General features: G+C 45.8%; 2 pseudogenes; one reads left to right on the top strand and one right to left on the bottom strand.

The window, feature by feature from the left end:
* Positions 1-7,734: 7,734 nt before the first annotated feature.
* On the bottom strand, positions 7,735-7,853 carry LOC135021012 (5S ribosomal RNA; annotated as a pseudogene).
* A 1,979-nt stretch (positions 7,854-9,832) lies between these two features.
* LOC135020954 (5S ribosomal RNA) lies at positions 9,833-9,951 on the top strand (annotated as a pseudogene).
* Positions 9,952-16,006: the final 6,055 nt, after the last annotated feature.

The following is a 16,006-nucleotide window of genomic DNA, read 5'->3' as shown; positions in this document are numbered from 1 at the left end:
AAATACACTCCCCCGTGGGCGGCGACTATGCGTTTGCACGGCTGCTAAAAACTGCTAGCAAGCGAACAACTCGGAATGACCCTCTTTGTGTCCACCCGGATCCAGAACCTTTCCCCACTGTCACCGCACTCCCATCACTCCTTCTTCCCCCACCATTTTCTCAAGTCTCCTTCCCTATCATCACAACCCCATCTTTCCTGTTCGCTCATTGGGGGTAATTCCAAGTTGATCGCAGCAGGAAATTTTTTAGCAGTTGGGCAAAACCATGTGCACTGCAGGGGAGGCAGATATAACATTTGCAGAGAGAGTTAGATTTGGTTGGGTTATATTGTTTCTGTGCAGGGTAAATACTGGCTGCTTTATTTTTACACTGCAATTTAGATTGCAGATTGAACTCACCACACCCAAATCTCTCTCTCTCTCTGCACATGTTACATCTGCCTCCCCTGCAGTGCACATGGTTTTGCCCAGCTGCTAAAAAATTTCCTGCTGCGATCAACTTGGAATTACCCCCATTGTCTTTCCTTCTTATGTATGTCAGCTATGTATACTACTACGAAACACTGGTCAGTTCTGTGTATACTACCACGTTTATGATCGCGTCCAACCCTCTGATCATTCTGAACCTTCAGCCCTGCTCACAGCGGTCCTGGTAGTTTACACTATCCAATGTCCACATTGATCTGGATATCGAAACTCTTTAGCACAATTTCCCCCATCTTCCTTTTGTGAATTTTCTAGGGCTTTTAATGCTGCTTACTGTATGGCATCATTAAATAACTTTTATTAGAACCTTATCTGGTACCATGTTTGCATGTATTATATCAGAGGTTCTCAAACTCGGTCCTCGGGGGCCCACACAGTGCATGTTTTGCAGGTCTCCTCACAGAATCGCAAGTGAAATAATGAGCTCCACCTGTGGACCTTTTAAAATGTGTCAGTGAGTAATTAATACACCTGTGCACCTGCTGGGTTACCTGCAAAACATGCACTGTGTGTGCCCCCGAGGACCGAGTTTGAGAACCACTGCATTATATCATTCACGCGTACTGATTCTGGGCCAGCAGTACATTAGTGACATATACACTAGGTGTAGTAGGTGCAGCGCTGGAAAGTTGTCCTTCTTGTCTATGTATTGGGTCCCTCTCAGCAACTCCCAGGCACACTTGACTATGGGGGTCATTCCGACCCGCTCGCACGCAGCGGTTCTTCGCTGCAATGTGAACGGGTCGGGACTGCGGCAGCGCGGTGCCCGCAATGCGCACGCGCGTCTTTGCCTGGCGACGGTCATCGCCGGGCAGCGACGCTGCCAGTGCTGAAAGTGATCGCAGCGGCGATAAAAAGAAGACTGACGCCGGGGAGGCGTTCCGGGGCGTGGAGATCTGAACGCAGGCGTTTGGAGGGCGGATGTCTGATGTCAATCCCGTCGCTGGATCCATCGCACAGGGTAAGTAAGTCTGACCCTGGTCTTGTTTTGCAGGAAACTTTTTTAGCATAGCAGGGCTACACAAGCGATCACAGCCCTGCTATGCTAAAATACACTCCCGCATAGGCGGCGTCAAGTTGATCGCACGAGCAGCAAAAAGTTGCTACGTGCGATCAACTCGGAATGAGGGCCTATTTTTAGGTGTATTCTTGTTTGTGCATCTCTGATTAATGTATACTTTGGACTTGGTGCCAGGGCATAGCAAGGTTCCTGTAATCAGAGTATCTAACTTCATGTACATGGATGTAAGTAGTAAAATGATATAAGCTAGGGCTAAAATTGTGCGCATAAGCTGAATTATTGTAAAAAACAAAAAAATTGTGCTTTGCTATGACTGAGCCTAAGGGGAGATGTATCACGCCATCTAAAGAGTGAGGAAGCGGAGAAGCTGCCCACAGCAATCAGTCAGCTTATTGTTCATGTTTATCAAGTACGTTCTATAACATGATAAGTAGAAGTTGGTTGGTTGCTATGGGCAACTTCACCACTCTTTGGAAGGCTTGATACCCCCCTACCCCAAATGTACAGTCATTTGGCAATAGGAAGCCCTGCCTGGTAATGCAAGTGAGCTGTGCCTAACCCTGCTGTTGGATTGTTCTTATGTTTCTGAGTTTTCAGCAGGCGATTTCAGGCAGAAGCCCTTTAAGTACTAGGATTTGTAGAACCTTAGTACCATAGGGTTTGTTTGTTTTTTAAACTGGGCAAATTGTATTTTTTGAGCGGATTTACCCTTTCACCCTACATAATAAAAAGCCAATGCTGCTCCTCATCTATATGGGGGGGTTTCAAGCGTATTGCGTGCCAGGGGGCACTAGATGGCACCCGACGGAGCAATTCAAGTGTACATCGGTTTGGCTGTCTTTATAGCCTTAACGCTATAAATGAATGAAAAGGTCTTACTGTAAAGCATAGGCTTATACCATCGTCATTCATTGGAACGTCACCTAGATGACCAGTAATATTCTGCCGCTGTTACACTAGATCACAAAGACCTGAAGCTAGGCACACGTTGGTGTTTCCACACTCTGCCCATAGAAACTCCTCATTTTTCGCAGTGTGCTACCTGCATGAGAAGGGTTAATGTCAAGTTGTCCGCTTTATTCAGTAGCCTGGAGTTTGAGTGAAACTGTATCCCACACTTAGTCTGCATGTCTCTAACGCCTTGTCATTCCTTCCCAGGGTAGGGAACCTTCCCTATGACCCATTTGATGTTTGCAACTGTAGCAATGTCATTCAAACCCTGAAAAAAGCCTTTGTGCCTCAATCACATATTAGGCCCTGCACAGCAGCTATGTGTTATATAGTCTGCAGATTGTGACCCCATTTACCACTTATGAGTGGAAACTGTGAAAGGGGTAGTTGAGGGTGCACTTTGTTCATATGGACATGGAGACGGTAACCGGCGTAACTTGGTTATGTGAAACTGCTGGGGGAGAACAGCTTACTCCAATATGTCAGCAACTTGGCTTTACGGCGGTGACCTGGCGCTCTGGCTGTTACGTAAAAGGGGAATAATTTCCCCAATCGCCAAAACTGGTTGTAGCTATAAATGGCAGCCTATCCAGAAATACAGTACTCATTTAAACAACCCTGGCAGAAGTAATCTGGGCATGTAGGGCTGTGCTGCAAATTACACTGTTCCTGAGATCAGATAGTCGCCACCCAGGGAGAGTGAAAATTAGCCCCGTGCAAGTGTGCGATTGCATGTGTACGGTGTGCGAAAATTCCCGTCAGTCAGCGGACAGCTGCAAAACCATTCGCATCACACTCACCATCTAATGTTTTTCCCATTCTGTGCAGTGTGTGTATAGCTCAATACTTACTCCTACAGTGCAAAGAAATCAGACTGATCGGTGCCGGAGCTGACGTCACACACCCTCCCTGAAAATGCTTGGGAATGCCTGCGTTTTTCCAGACACTCCCAGAAAACGTCCAGTTACCACCCACAAACGTCCTCTTCCTGTCAGTCAGCCTGAGATCGGCTGTGTGATCGAAATTTTGACACCATCCTGTCGCTGTTTGGCAACGCGCCTGCGCATTGCGGTGCATACGCATGCACAGTAGTTCGTTAATCACCCGCTGTGCGAAAACGCACAGCAGCGATCAGGTCATACTGTAAGTAGTCCACATCGCACAATGGGGGTCATTCCGAGTTGATCGTAGCTGTGCTAAATTTAGCACAGCTACGATCATCTTTCCTGACATGCGGAGGGACGCCCAGCACAGGGCTAGTCCGCCCTGCATATCAGTCCGGCCCCCCTCACAGAAGTGCAAAGGCATCGCACAGTGGCGATGCCTTTGCACTTCAGGAGTAACTCACGACCAGCGCAGCTTTAGCGTGCCAGCCACTCCCCCGTTTCTCCAGCCACTCTTGCGTTTTTACCTGGCACGCCTGCGTTTTTTAGCACACTCACGGAAAACGCTCAGTTACCACCCAGAAACGCCCCTTTCCTGTCAATCACACTCCGATCACTCGAGCGATGAAAAAACGTCGCTCGAGCCTGTGTAAATCTACAAAGTTTTGTGTGAAAGTACTTAGCGCATGCGCGCTGCGTACCATGCGCATGCGCATTTTTGTCATTTTTTCACTTGATCGCTGCACTGCGAAAATCGGCAGCGAGCGAAAACTCGGAATGACTACCATTGTGTGTAGAATTTTGAGGGGAAAAAATTAATTTATTCCATTTTGTAATATGGCTGTAACATAACAAAATGTGGAAAAAGTGAAGCGCTGTGAATACTTTCCGGATACACTGTATGAGCAAATGGTAGCAGAGAGGAGCGGGAATAATGATGTTTGAGTTGTTGTCGTGTGCTTTCTGCTCAGGCACACACCATCTGCAAAGAAAACTAAAGTCTGTGACTGTGTGGGCCTATCAAAATGCTTTATATAGAAAATAAATACAAAATAAATTAAAAAAGCTTTGTCTGTACTACACAAGCAATCAGGCCTACCTCACATCAACATTTTGCTCATTCATTCTCCATTGCCTGAAGAAGAGGCTGGATGCTGTGAAACGCGTAGCAAGCAGGGTGATAGAGAGCTCTGTATGTTATTTTATGCTTTATTTTCAGGTTTATCAATTATAAATAAAATAAATACATTATTTTGTGATGCTTTGCTTATTCTTCCACATTTTATGTATTTTTAATTGCAAAAAAGTATTTTGAATTTCTAATGTTTATCCATGATGTGAGTATTATGCTGTGTTTATTAATGAAGCATTTAGTTTTATGCTACTTGTTCCTGGATCACATCCAGTGTGCAGCTCACGTTATTAGTCAGTATAACAGTTTGTACCTAGATGTAGTGGTAAGTTGGATAAACTTATTGGACAGATTTGTTGCACTTATGGTTCTCCATTATAGAGCGTAAGGGATAGTCCACTCACAACTATTTAATATATGCCACTCTAGGCTATCATCAGTGGTCTAAACTTCCATTTCAGAAACCGGAAATTAAATAATTTTTTTCCCAGTGGAATGATTTTTTTTGTCCCAGTTCCCAGCAGCGTATGTAATGTGTTTTAAGTGATCAAAACTTTTGTTTTCTTTCTTTTTGCCCTGCATGGGTTCCAATTGACACCCAACCACAACCTGCAGATTTCAGAACTAACTGGCTGATTCTGCTACTGTGAACGTGTGTTAATTAGTGTCCCCCCCCCCCCCCCCCTGGGTTTGTGGAGGGCAGGGCGCTGAAGTGCCGGTGAAGCATGAAAAGGTGGCACAATTGGCCAGGGAGGGGGTGCGGCAGACCGGCGCCACCTACAAAAGGTGCTGGGCTTCCCCCAAGCTCTCCTTTTAATGAGCAAAATATCTATTCACGCGGCGGAGGCAGGCTGTTTTAGCAGGGTGCATTTTGCCCTTTAAAAATCGGGTAGGGCGCTGTGCTAAAACAGCCTAGTGTGACGACTATTAATGTTATCCTGTTCAAATAGACGCCTGCTGCTGGCTTCTGTGATCCGCTGGGCGCAGCGTCAAATCATCTGCATAAGCATCGGGCATCTGAGTAACTCCCAGGATGGCAGGTGTTTTCACGCTGCTGGGCCTAGAAATCAGTGTTAGAAGGTGCAGACCCTGGCTTCAGCACGCCTACAAAACGAGGGTGACACCCCTGTTTTGTCAAAACGCTCACTGTCGTCACTTTCATGCGACCCACAAATGGTGACCTGCAGCGGCTTGGGGGCACTGAGTGTGATCTCGCACACATAGATCCGCGCATTGCGCACATCTCTCAAGATCGGCGTTATATGCAAACCATCAGGAACGCAAGTCTGATCTGCACTGCTGAAGACTCAATCAATTTATCGCCAGCTGATAAGCCTCTTTGCAAGTCGTGGCTTTTTTTATCAGGGGAAATAGCAATTTGTCCGTTCGTGATGCATTTTCCATTTCATTGACACATATCCTTTTGGCTGTAAGTTTTAAACCGCCTTGAAACACTAGATTTACTGACAACAGTCAGCAGACATGGGTGGTCATTCCGAGTTGTTCGCTCGGTAATTTTCTTCGCATCGCTGCGATTTTCCGCTAATTGCGCATGCGCAATGTTCGCACTGCGACTGCGCCAAGTAAATTTGCTAAGAAGTTTGGTATTTTACTCACGGCATAACAAGGTTTTTTCTTCGTTCTGGTGATCGTAATGTGATTGACAGGAAGTGGGTGTTTCTGGGCGGAAACTGGCCGTTTTATGGGAGTGTGTGAAAAAACGCTGCTGTTTCTGGGAAAAACGCGGGAGTGGCTGGAGAAACGGAGGTGTCTGGGCGAACGCTGGGTGTGTTTGTGACGTCAAACCAGGAACGAAACTGACTGAACTGATCGCAGTGGCAGAGTAAGTGTCGAGCTATCAGAAACTGCAAAGAAATTTCTATTCGCAATTTTGAGAATCTTTCGTTTGCAATTTTGCTAAGCTAAGATACACTCCCAGAGGGCGGCGGCTTAGCGTGTGCAATGCTGCTAAAAGCAGCTTGCGAGCGAACAACTCGGAATGAGGGCCATTGATGTGTGCTTTACAAAGAAGCATGATTGTAGCGGGCAGTCCAAGCTGGACAAAACGTAAAAACGCATGTGGCTGAGAAATTACCTAGCACAAACACTGAATAATTAGGAAAACGTTGACTAGTCTGAATGATTTCATCTTGGTTCCTGGTGTTGCATGTCTTGGGGAGGATTGGGATGTGGACAGAGTCATGGCAGCTGTTGCATCTGATGCTGGTGGTGGTAGTGTAAAGGATGTCCTTGTGGGAAACATTTAGAAGCAATGCAGTGCTGCAAAATATTCACTCATCACTGCCAATAGTTATAGTGGTGTAACTGAGTGACACTCAGATGATACTTCATACCTCGAAGCTAGATGAAACCTAGAATCCGGGGAGTAGATTTAAATCCAATTAAGATAGTTACTAGCAATTTGTGTCCACTTCCACCTCTTACTCTTGTAGCTGCTCTGCATGGGACTGATCTGATGCCACTGTCCTTTTAGGGACACAGCAATTTGCTAAGTCCGAGGCTGCCACCTACAGGAAGTCTCTCACAAAGTAGACGTGATTCCACACCAGTATTCTGAAGGTTCCAAGAGATAATTCATAATAATAATAATACTACAGTACCAGTATAACATCTAATATACACGTATGATTCGTGTTGTAATTAAAGGGTCTGGTGGTGCACCCAGAGTCAGAAACAAACTAGGAAAAGAGGAAAATACAGAAGACTCTTGTGTGGGTGCACTCTTTTTTTATGTATATGTTAATATGAAGATATTAAGACATAACTTTTATTTTTAATTATTCTAAGAAAAAATCCACACTTGTGTTATCCACCACAATTAATTCTGTATTGCTACATACAATTATGATTCAGCCCACCAGCTTCTCTGAAAGATGCCATATCTGTTGATGTGACTGATCAAACTGTACAGGTTGGGGTGTGTATAGGCCACAACCAGTGTTACAATCTTTAAAGAAAATTGGAAATGTTCTGGTTAGTCTATATTGGTAGACTCCAGGAGGGATGTAGACACTATTGCTCTACATCCTGTTCCTATCCAACCAGCACAAGCTCTGCATGTATTAATAGGACCTCAGAGGGTCAATGTACCAAGATGTTAGGAGGAGTATAGATCCTTATTGGTATTGGACCAATTGAATCTATGACATATCAAAAGAGACGGTACGGAAGGTGAGCAAAAGAAATGATTGAAGGAGAAAGTGGTGATCCTGCTGTTGGTTTAGAGTCGAGAAGGTCACGAATTACAACACCGGGTATTCTCTGGGGGTCACCCTCACAGATACTGACCCAGCCCACCACCGTTTTGCTTCCAAGATCGGACGAGATCGGGCTCTGTCAGTGGGGTATGGTAGTAATTTCTCGGGCCTCCTTGTGGCCGACTCACCAATGAGAGTGCACCTGAATTGAGGGAGGGGAAAAAAGGTTTAGGGTGAGGGAGACAGAAATAATTGGCGGATCTGCTGTCTATGTTAGGCACAGGATAAACCTGTGGATCATGGATGAGAGTCCGCAGATGTATAAGGAGGAAAGGGAGGAAAGGAACAAAGAGAGAGAGGGGGAAGAGAGAAGAGGAGACTGAGTGAAAAGATGATGACAGATATCCTCTGGTATCAAATACAGAATTATCAAAATTGTCAGCAACTAGGTATAGGTCAGATTGACTGGCAATACATTCCGTGGTCACTTTGATTCAGAACAATATATAGATATCAAATTGGTATCACAACCAGAATGTCATCAAAAAAATATATATGAATAAGAATAATTTGAACATAGGCCAGATTAACTGGCAATACTGTGTATATTCCGTGATCACTCTGTTTGGAAAAATAAGTATTTGTATTCTCCTAAGTGCTATTATTCTATATAGACCAGCATAAACATAACAGTAATATTGTTGGTAATTCTGTTGAGTATAGTGGTTTTGATGCTGGGATTTAAAGAGAGCAAAAAGTAATAATGCCGAAGAAAAGAAGGAAAAACAACATTTTTAGAAGAAAAAAAACAGAAAAAAAGAAATATTGAGAATTTCCTTTAAATGGTTATTCTGGGTATGACAATCATAGTCCAGATCCTTGGACTGCCCTGCTCAGGGCCAAGAATAAAATATATATAAAAGGTAATAAAAATAACAAATCATCACGTATTGCTGAATTGCTGTGTAGGTATAGAAATTCCCAGAAAATTGATAGAAAAAGTGTACCGGTCCCTGCCCAGGTCCCTGGGTCAGTTACTAAATAACAGGATGCAATATGTACTCCTCAGGTCCTTAGTTCATGTTGAAATTATTCATACAGGAATACTGGAATAGGTCATGCTGGAACTAGGATAGGACATGCTGGACCCCCGTATTCCAGCATGTCCTATCCTAGTTCCAGCATGACCTATTCCAGTATTCCTGTATGAATAATTTCAACATGAACTAAGGACCTGAGGAGTACATATTGCATCCTGTTATTTAGTAACTGACCCAGGGACCTGGGCAGGGACCGGTACACTTTTTCTATCAATTTTCTGGGAATTTCTATACCTACACAGCAATTCAGCAATACGTGATGATTTGTTATTGTTATTACCTTTTATATATATTTTTTTTCTTGGCCCTGAGCAGGGCAGTCCAGGGATCTGGACTATGATTGTCATACCCAGAATAACCATTTAAAGGAAATTCTCAATATTTCTTTTTTTCTGTTTTTTTCTTCTAAAAATGTTGTTTTTCCTTCTTTTCTTCGGCATTATTACTTTTTGCTTTCTTTAAATCCCAGCATCAAAACCACTATACTCAACAGAATTACCAACAATATTACTGTTATGTGTATGCTGGTCTATATAGAATAATAGCACTGAGGAGAATATAAATACTTATTTTTCCAAACAGAGTGATCACGGAATATACACAGTATTGCCAGTTAATCTGGCCTATGTTTAATTATTCTTATTCATATATAATTTTTGATGACATTCTGGTTGTGATACCAATTTGATATCTATATATTGTTCTGAATCAAAGTGACCACGGAATGTATTGCCAGTCAATCTGACCTATACCTAGTTGCTGACAATTTTGATAATTCTGTATTTGATACCAGAGGATATCTGTCATCATCTTTTCACTCAGTCTCCTCTTCTCTCTTCCCCCTCTCTCTCTTTGTTCCTTTCCTCCCTTTCCTCCTTATACATCTGCGGACTCTCATCCATGATCCACAGGTTTATCCTGTGCCTAACATAGACAGCAGATCCGCCCATTATTTCTGTCTCCCTCACCCTAAACCTTTTTTCCCCTCCCTCAATTCAGGTGCACTCTCATTGGTGAGTTGGCCACAAGGAGGCCCGAGAAATTACTACCATACCCCACTGACAGAGCCCGATCTCGTCCGATCTTGGAAGCAAAACGGTGGTGGGCTGGGTCAGTATCTGTGAGGGTGACCCCCAGAGAATACCCGGTGTTGTAATTCGTGACCTTCTCGACTCTAAACCAACAGCAGGATCACCACTTTCTCCTTCAATCATTTCTTTTGCTCACCTTCCGTACCGTCTCTTTTGATATGTCATAGATTCAATTGGTCCAATACCAATAAGGATCTATACTCCTCCTAACATCTTGGTACATTGACCCTCTGAGGTCCTATTAATACAAGCAGAGCTTGTGCTGGTTGGATAGGAACAGGATGTAGAGCAATAGTGTCTACATCCCTCCTGGAGTCTACCAATATAGACTAACCAGAACATTTCCAATTTTCTTTAAAGATTGTAACACTGGTTGTGGCCTATACACACCCCAACCTGTACAGTTTGATCAGTCACATCAACAGATATGGCATCTTTCAGAGAAGCTGGTGGGCTGAATCATAATTGTATGTAGCAATACAGAATTAATTGTGGTGGATAACACAAGTGTGGATTTTTTCTTAGAATAATTAAAAATAAAAGTTATGTCTTAATATCTTCATATTAACATATACATAAAAAAAGAGTGCACCCACACAAGAGTCTTCTGTATTTTCCTCTTTACCTACAGGAAGTCATCAGAGAACATTAAGTGTGTGTGTGGGAAGGACTCAAGTGTCACAGTAAAGTTGCTTCACTTACCTGTTTCCCGATGTATGGTGTGTATATCAGGCAACAGGTAAGAGAAGCAACTTTACCGTGACACATTTTTATGCCATAACACAGTGTTTGGTTGGGGGCCATTTACTGTTAAGTAGTTTTTTTGTTTTGTGTTTGTAATAAACGAGCCATTCGGTGCAAATATATATGTTTTATATAATGTACTCCATGCTACACATTAAGGATATTAGTTATTCGTGTATGCAAAAGTCCTTGACTCACAGATCCACCGAGGCATAGACGGTACACAGAGGGCACTGTGGCATAGACAGTACGCAGAGGGCACCCTGGCATAGACGGTACACAGAGGGCACTGTGGCATAGACAGTACACAGAGGGCACTGTGGCATAGATGGTACACAGAGGGCACTGTGGCATAGACGGTATACACAGGGCACTGTGGAATAGACAGTACACAGAGGGCACCCTGGCATAGACGGTACACAGAGGGCACTATGGCATAGACTGTACACAGAGGGCACTGTGGCATAGACGTTACACAGAGGGCACTGTGGCATAGATGGTACACAGAGGGCACCCTGACATAGACGGTACACAAAGGGCACTGTGGCATAGACAGTACACAGGGCATCCTGGCATAGATGGTACATAAAGGGCACCCTGGCATAGACGGTACACAGAGGGCACTGTGGCATAGACGGTACACAGAGGGCACTGTGGCATAGACAGTACACAGAGGGCACTGTGGCATAGATGGTACACAGAGGGCACTGTGGCATAGACAGTACACAGAGGGCACTGTGGCATAGATGGTACACAGAGGGCACTGTGGCATAGATGGTACACAGAGGGCACTGTGGCATAGACGGTACACAGGGCACTGTGGCATAGATGGTACACAGAGGGCACTGTGGCATAGATGGTACACAGAGGGCACCCTGACATAGACGGTACACAGAGGGCACTGTGGCATAGACAGTACACAGGGCACCCTGGCATAGACGGTACATAAAGGGCACCCTGGCATAGACGGTACACAGAGGGCACTGTGGCATAGACGGTACACAGAGGGCACTGTGGCATAGACAGGACACAGAGGGCACTGTGGCATAGATGGTACACAGAGGGCACTGTGGCATAGACGGTACACAGAGGGCACTGTGGCATAGATGGTACACAGAGGGCACTGTGGCATAGACAGTACACAGAGGGCACTGTGGCATAGACGGTACACAGGGCACTGTGGCATAGACGGTACACAGAGGGCACTGTGGCATAGATGGTACACAGAGGGCACTGTGGCATAGATGGTACACAGAGGGCACCCTGACATAGACGGTACACAGAGGGCACTGTGGCATAGACAGTACACAGGGCACCCTGGCATAGACGGTACATAAAGGGCACCCTGGCATAGACGGTACACAGAGGGCACTGTGGCATAGACGGTACACAGAGGGCACTGTGGCATAGACAGGACACAGAGGGCACTGTGGCATAGATGGTACACAGAGGGCACTGGCATAGATGGTACACAGAGGGCACTGTGGCATAGATGGTACACAGAGGGCACTGTGGCATAGACAGTACACAGAGGGCACTGTGGCATAGACGGTACACAGGGCACTGTGGCATAGACGGTACACAGAGGGCACTGTGGCATAGACGGTACACAGAGGGCACTATGGCATAGACGGTACACAAAGGGCACTGTGGCATAGACAGTACAAAGGGCACCCTGGCATAGATGGTACATAAAGGGCACCCTGGCATAGACGGTACACAGAGGGCACTGTGGCATAGACGGTACACAGAGGGCACTATGGCATAGACATAGACGGTACGCAGAGGGCACTGTGGCATAGATGGTACACAGAGGGCACTGTGGCATAGACAGGACACAGAGGGCACTGTGGCATAGACGGTACACAGAGGGCACTGTGGCATAGACGGTACACAGAGGGCACTGTGGCATAGACGGTACACAGAGGGCACTGTGGCATAGACGGTACACAGAGGGCACTGTGGCCTAGACGGTACACAGAGGGCACTGTGGCATAGATGGTACACAGAGGGCACTGTGGCATAGACGGTACGCAGAGGGCACTGTGGCATAGACGGTACACAGAGGGCACTGTGGCATAGATGGTACACAGAGGGCACTGTGGGAGTTGGGTTAGCATGTTCTGCTTGTATTCGCACTGCTCCTGCAGCTATTGCTTGTACACAAATGCAGACACTTACACCTGCCTGCACATAGATGGGCGTGATAGGGCTGTTTTAACATCAACTATTCTCACCATGGCCCTAACTGTGTGGAGTTTGTATATTCTTCCCGCAATTGCGTGGGTTTCCTCCCACACTCCAAAAAAAACCTGGTATGTTAATTGGCTCCCGAAAAAAAATGAACCCTAGTGTGTGTGTTTTGTCGAAGTCAAAAATATTACATACACACCACATACAAACTCCAAACAGATGGGTATCTGTTCGTGCGTTTTGCGCATATACGGTAGCATACGCATTCGCACAGAGAAGCCACAAAGACATATACAACATATTCATACAACACATAGACAAAACGTGTTTAGCATCATTTTGTATTAAATTATATAATAGAGTGTAACATCAGATATATATGTATTATTGGAACATTTTGCCGCAGAAAATGCGAACACCCCTGCTTGTCAAGGAGGCGGGGGTGGGGGCGGCAACGCTCCGTTTCCTAGACAGAGTGTTGCGGAGACGGGCAAACGGTAGCGGCGTTGTTGAAACGGTGGAGCGTGGGCGTGATCGTGGCGGCTGCGTGACGTCACACGCAGCCGCCGTGATCAGTAAGATGGCGGCGGGCCTCCTACGGGCGCAGCTAAGCTGCACCGGCAGGAAGCAACCTTAATTTCTGCTAACAAAGAGGGGGGGAGGCGGCGTTCCGCATGCAGGACGGCTTTGTCCTGCGATGGGCGGACCCCAGCGTGCGTAAAGAAATTAGAATTTGCAATCCTTACTGAATGAGGTCTTAATTCTGTTAATCAAATTACATGTAGACCAGGGAAAAATTTCCATTTGCACCTGAGAAACTACTAATTGTAGTTAGATGCAAATAGCACATTCTGCTGACCGCCTCTGCTAGCAGCAAATCGCTTGCTATTGGGTGATTGTGAATGCGTCATTGATGTGGAGAGCTGTTTTCATTGATGCTTGAGCATGGATTGTGCGTCTGCGAGTGTGTTTAGGCAAACTTTGTTTGTTTTGGAGTATAATAATAAGCGGTAAGTTGTTTTTGCAGTATTAAAGTGGGTTTTATATTAACTCTAGACACCGCACACTCCAGTCATTCCGGAGGAGGCTGCACTAGTAAAATGTATTTAATGACAGCTGCCGTTTGGTGCTCTTCGAATATGACATAATACACTGGAAATGATTTCCAAGACGCTAAACCTTGAGCAGGCTGGGCAATTACTAATTACATGTATATTCCCCTGATCGTGCTTCACGTAGCATTAGAGTGTAAGCTCATGGGGGGCTGGACACTGCCACGTCCCCCTGGTTCCAAATTAGAGCTGGCTGAATGTAAAAATGCCAGCGTCTTATCGCTGATGCCACACTGCTGCACAATTCAGATGGTAGCATTACATGAAACAGACATGCCGCAGGAAAAAGCTTCTCATTAGAAGAGAACTTCAAAAATGAAAATAATTACATCCTTTTTATGATGGCATTTGTGTGTAAAGTGCCGGCTTGGAAAGTAGGTGAAGAGTGTCACCATTCAGAAGGAGGCTGCCTGCTACCCGCAGCTAATTGCAGACCTTTTGATCCAAAATGTCTTACCTTGGGCACAGTTTACAAATGGAAGCCCAACAGAGAGGTCTGTGGGGGTAATTCAGACTTGATCGTAGATGTGCTGTGCTAAATTTAGTACATTACGATGACTTTCACAGACGTGGGGGGACGCCCCACATGACTGGCTCCCCTCCCCCCCGCACAGGTACAAAAGCATTGCACGGCGGTGATGCTTTTGCACCAGAAGAGTAGCTCCCTCCCAGCATAGCTCCTGCGCGCTGTCAGGGAGCTACCCATCGCTGTCTGGGTTGCAGCAGCTGCATGTGACGTCAACACCAGGGGGAGGGGGGGAGTTGTGTGTTTTTTAGGTTTTTGGTACTATTGCCTAATTTAAAGGGGGAAGTAAAGGGTTATCGGTAAATTGGTAGGTCAGGCAGGCACACCTAGTCCATTTCTAGTTGGTGTAAGAACTTTGCCTCCTTGCCCATGTCACTAGAAGTATAGATTTCAGTGGGGATTTCAGTGGAGCTTGGACTTCTATTTGCAACATGATCACTTCCTGTCTATGTAATATTATGTCATTTATATTGCTTTCACATCGCAAATGCCGGGTTGCACCCGGGAATTGGAAATGTGTCCTTCCCGGTGCGACTGGCATTGGACTCTGACGCTGGCTTCCCTGACCCGGCAATATGTTGGATCGGGTTGCCATCGGGCGCGGGGACTGCGGCGTCATCGGGGGTGGGTGTAGATGCAGCGCTGGGAGATGAAATCATCTCCACGCCGCCTATCCCTATGCAGTGAACAGGTCCCTGGTCGCATCGACCCAACAACCCATTCACATTGCACCTGACCTGGTATTTAACCCGGGAATAACACTGCTTTATTCCCGGGTCAGGTGTAGACCCGGGAATTCGTCATGGCCCCTTTCACACCCCACAGTGACCCGTGTCGACCCAGCAATATATCGGATCAATACCGGGTTATTTGTGCGGTGTGAAGGGTGTATAAGTTGATTTAAGAATGAAATGGGTTCACACTGTATGGTCCTGGAACGTGTGCAGAGGACAAGGCTACCAAACCTATTCAGAACATTGGGTGACCAGACAGATATCATGGAATAATAAGGACAGCATGGAAAGGCCTATCAGCAGGTGATGCTCTTGGGTAAATATAGGATTCCACTGGTAAACCTAAAAAGTAACTGCGCCTATGTCCAACCAGGCCTTTCCGCTAAATCTGGGGACAAGCAGAAGTGTAGCCAATCAGATTGAACTATCAGATATGATGTACCCCCAAGAAACGTCTTGTTGGGCAGTGATGAAATACGTTTGCCAATGTGTGGCACCAAGCCAAGCAGTGCATGGGAACCTTAAGGCAAACGAAAAGCTGATCCAAACGCAGTGTGCACAGGACCAGCAGCAAACGCTCTCAGATACTGTTCTGCAAGAAAAGTGACACTCTTCCAACTTATCACTTACAATGAATGAACGTGGGGGTTACTGCACGGTGACAGGCAGGGACGCTGGTCGAATTCCCTGCATTTGGTGCCAGTGGGGGGGGGGGGGGCGATAATGGGTATCCAGTTGTGCTTTTAAGCAAAATATAACTGTACATCTATGTATATGGCACCTGCAGTAGCGTTTCCTAACTCAGAGGACAATA

Source organism: Pseudophryne corroboree, unplaced genomic scaffold, assembly GCF_028390025.1.
Source record: "Pseudophryne corroboree isolate aPseCor3 unplaced genomic scaffold, aPseCor3.hap2 scaffold_364, whole genome shotgun sequence".
Taxonomy (NCBI): Eukaryota; Metazoa; Chordata; class Amphibia; order Anura; family Myobatrachidae; genus Pseudophryne; species Pseudophryne corroboree.
This window is presented reverse-complemented; position numbering and strand designations above follow the sequence as displayed.